The sequence below is a fragment of the Peromyscus leucopus genome, chromosome 1 (genome assembly GCF_004664715.2).
Source record: "Peromyscus leucopus breed LL Stock chromosome 1, UCI_PerLeu_2.1, whole genome shotgun sequence".
In the NCBI taxonomy this organism is placed as follows: Eukaryota; Metazoa; Chordata; class Mammalia; order Rodentia; family Cricetidae; genus Peromyscus; species Peromyscus leucopus.
Window position 1 is genome coordinate 87,972,925 of NC_051063.1, and position 4,825 is coordinate 87,977,749.

Genomic DNA, 4,825 nt, shown 5'->3' on the forward strand with positions numbered 1-4,825 from the left:
AGGGATGCTGGTATTTGAGCCACAGTAACAGCTATAGCCTTGGGTTTGACTGCTGTGGCAGCAACAGCCACTGCAGTAATTTCCCTGCAAAATTCTGTACAGACAGCAGCGGCCTTAAACACTAAGTCAAAGTCAACAACCAAAGTGTCGGATACCCAACTCCAAGTTAATCAACTCCTCTAAGTAGGCCTACTAAACCTCCATCACCAGGTAGCTATTACACAGGATGAGGTGAACAGCCTCGGGATTCAGCTCAAGTGAACTTTGACCCCAATATACTTGTATTTGCCTCTCCCAATACCAAACACATCTTAACCATTCCTCAGCCCTTAAGCTCCAAAGACAGTACCTTACTGGGACATAGAGTGATCATTACTCACTCTTTTCCAACCATTACATCAAGAAATCACCCAAATTAATGCCACTGGGTGAACATCATAACTTTGATATGACGGACTTGTTTTTAAAAAGGTAGCTCAAGAACCTCATCTCCATGGTCTCTCCAGAAAAGCTTGTCATATATGTATTATTCCTTCTGCTTTGGGGGGTAGGTATTGCAATCTGGAAGGTCATATTACATACAAGAAAAAATCAAATACTCAAAAGTTGCCCCTCGTGGAACTATTTAACCTTGAAATAATAGAAAAGGGGGAACCAGAGGGAACAGTCTCTGTCCAGATGGTGTCACTAAAAGACAGGGAACGTGGGAGGCACAAACGACTCTGGCTACTTGAGCAAACCTAAGTCCCTAGCATACTAGACAACACATGATGGAGTCCCAGCACAGCAGAGACCCACAGAATGGTGCCAAACCCAGGGCGTTGTCTGCTTCCTGCCCATTGTCTCCAGACATACTGTCAAGACATGCCGCACCCCCCCACCCCCGCCATGTACACCCTCACATGACGTGGGTTGTATGCCATTCAGACTCATTGGATAACAGCACATTATTAATTAACTGACTAGATAAAAATGCATATATGCCAGTGAACGTCCGTATTAAACTAGAACTGCCACCCAATGCTGGTCTCTGGAGTCTGCTTCCTGGGTAACTTGTTGTGACTCTGTCCCCCTCACCTCACTGAACTGCCGGTGCAAACCCCCACACATATACTAGACAGTCACCACTGAGATGCCCCTCCTGCCTGGAATTCTCTCTCTCTACCTCCTAAAGACTGGATACTGCATATCACACTGCATGTGCGGATCATATTTTGTCTAACCAACCTACCCTCGGTGGGCATTCATTGGTTGCCTGCCCTCAGCTATGGGAAGCAGTGTGAATACTCACCCCATAAGTTTACCTAGCTCTCTGTGCTGCTATCCACCACACATGTGTTCACTAGTTCTTTGAGATTCTGCTTCCAGTGGCTCACATACTAGGAAGCATGATTTCTGACCCCTTTGGGACAGAACCATTACCTAGATAGACAGCTACAGTCTAATCCTCGCATCTGCAAAGGGCAAAATGTCTCCAGGGAAAGTGAAAGCCAAGCCCTCCATCTTTATATCAAAAACATGAGTCTCTGGAGGTCAGGGGTTTCTACATGAGCATGGAAAAAATCCAGAGATTTTTATCTCCACACAGCTCACGTGTGAATGTAAAGCGTGCTGGCGGAAGGGTGGCAAAGAGCAGCAGGTCCTCATGGGCATGCTGGGAGGCAACGACAGCAGCCATCTCAAAATAAGCGGAGATTCTCCTTCTGCCTACACATGGCTCAGGCAACCCCTCTGACTGCAGTAGGCTCATTGTCAGGTAAGGGGAACTCTGGGGCCAGAGAGCCAGAGTCTACTGTTAGGCCCCATCATTCAGTTTACAGGCACCACAGGACAAAACACTATCTGATGAAGAGCAAAACCATTAACACAGTCTACTAGACACCCTGTCACCTGGCCTCCTCAGCCCTCCTGTTTCAAAGTCAGAGTTCGTAGAGAGGTTTACTCATCTCAGAAGGAATTCCAAAGCTTTTATTGGACTTTCAAAAGTGCCTCTGACTCACACGAGTTTATATCACTCTGTAGCACAAATCTCTAAAGGTCTTATTCACAAAAAACCTGGGGCCAGGTATTGGGGTGAATGCTGGAAGATCAGAGAAGCAGAACAAGACACAGCTTCCTCACCTCGCCAGTTCCTCAGCTGATCCTGTTTCCTCAGACTGGAAGCCTCTGAGTTCTCATCCAAATGGATCTCAGCTGAACTGCTGCTCAAAAGCTGAAAAGCTTAATCAGCCTCTAGTTCCTGGTCCTCATGCCTTATATATACCTTTCTGCTTTCTGCCATCACTTCCTGGGATTAAAGGCATGTGTCACCATGTCTGGCTGTTTCCAGTGTGGCTTTGAACTCACAAAGATCCACATGGATCTCTGCCTCCAGCATGTTAAGATTAAAGGTGTGTGTGGCGCCATTTTCTGGCTTCTACATCTAGTGGCTGTTCTGTTCTCTGACCCCAGATAAGTTTATTAGGGTGCACAATATTTTGGGGAACACAATATCACCACATCACTCTGATAATTAAACAAAATAAACAAAAGCCTGAAGTGTGAGCCTGGGAAGACAGCTCAGGGAATAAAGCACATGCTGTGCAAACATGAGGACCTGAGTTCAAATCTCCAGCACCCACACACGGCCGAGTGGAGTGGAGCATGTATATAATCCCAGCCATAGAGAGATAGGAGGTGGAGACAGGAGAGTGCCTTGGAAGCTTTCAGGCTAGTCTGCTATCCATAGTAATAACCAACAAAGATGTCTTAAACAAGATGGAAAGTAAAGACCAACACTTGATGTTCTCTAATCTCACATGCTGGTAGTGGCATGTGCATGCCCATACTCACACAAATATATATGCACACATGACGGGGACGGGGACACACACACACACACACACACACACACACACACACACACACACACATTCACTTGCTCACATGCACATGACAAAAAAATAAACAAAAGCCTGAATAGTGAGATATTGGAAACACCCCAAAGATGAAATCACTCCAAAGATGCATGCACAGTATGCCCCACATTTTTCTCCAGCAATTCATATGGTATCCAGTACACAGTAAGTGCTTAGTATAAACACATCATTAAATAAGGAAAGAGTGATCTGCTAAAAGCAAAGCGAGTGTGTGGCTAATGACATAATGTGTGTCAATGAGACACAAAGCTGAAACAAAATTATCAATTTTCCTCTTTGCTGAGCAAGCACATTGCTGTTATACTCAAGGGTAAACACCGTCCGTCCCAGGCTGAGTCTTTCATTTATCAGTCCATGCATTTATTTATCCACTTAACAGATATTGATGGGGATTATTTAACTCTGTACCAGAGGGAGCACCTCACGAGTCTCAGCCTCAGAGATGCTCCCTTCCCAGCACAGCTGGGGAGATGGACCCATGGGTGAATCATTTGCCATGCTGGGTTGTGATGTCAGTGTTGAAAAAGGTGCTCAGGACTGGTGCTCCTGGGGAAGAACCAGTGAAATCACTCCAAAGATGCATGCACAGTGGATCTGCCTTCAGGGGAGGGCAAAGAAGCCCTCAATAGGAAGGGACACTCCAAACCAGCGTTAGAGAGATAGAAAGCTGATTATTGGGTGTCTGGGAGAGCAGAGATGCAGCCCTAAGGTCTGGCACAGGAAAAGGTGACAGCAAAGCTCCTCAGATGTGCTGGTGCCCCTCTTACCATTGTGTCTTACAGGATTAGTGAAGAGCATGGCTTCTGGGCCTCCCATTGTGGAGGATTAGGTTTTACACACAGGACCCACTCTAGCATTGCAGTTTCCCTGAACCTTAAAACATCTTCCACACTAAGCCAAGGATATCAGGCATCTCCAACTCCTTTTCGGTAGGCCATCTTTTAGCAAATGCTTCAGCCAACCATTCAAACAAACTTTTGACACCCCTTTTAACTGTGTGAGCTTCCAAATTAAACCTAGAATCTCCACTCAGTGGGTCCATATCAATAAAATCAGGCCAATTCAGTTTTATGTTCCTTCTTCCAGTATCCCACACCGTTAAAATCCATTCCCACACATATTCCCCTGACTTTTGCTTGGATGAATTAGCAAACTCATTAAGCTCTTTAGCAGAGTAGTCCCTCCTCATGGCCACACTTTCTCTCTCTCCTCTAGGAGCCTGCTTAGCCTTAAGTCTAGTTATAGGTCTAGAGGCAACTATTGGTGGGCCCCACGGGACATCAATATTGTTGTATTTGAATCTCTTTCAGTGAAAGTCACTGCTGGTTTAGCAGACAATGAAGGATTAATTTCCTCAGGCAAAGGTGGAAAAGGCAGTATTTCACGGGGTAGGGGTGAGAGCAAATCTTCTGTTGAGGTGGAGAGATCATCCTCAGGTCTTCAGGTGAGACAAATCCTTGAGAATCTGAAAGTTCAACATTTTCATCTTCAACCAGGTCCTCCCACACACCCCCATCCCAAATTACAGTATCCCATTCTTTACCAAATAATGTCCTTACCTTAACCACCAGTGACACACTCTGATGAATCTGGGTTGTTTGTTTGTTTGTTGTTTATAACTTGAATTTTCTTTGTAATTCAGCTTTGAATTTTTTTGTAATTCAACTTTAGAATGGGGGCTTCAGTTGGATTTTTCACAACTTGAGCTCTGTGGCTGCTGGAGAGAAGGTTCTCTCCCAGGGCACTCTTAGAAACCTTTATAGTGTTTATGCACATCTGGAGCTAGTCAGTTTTATCACTGCGTTCATTGTTGTCCTTCACTGTATTCTGAGATGCTTAGAATTTGGTTAATTGTATCCTGGAGTTCATTCTTTTCCTTTGTCAATTTATCCAGGGATGCTAGGAGC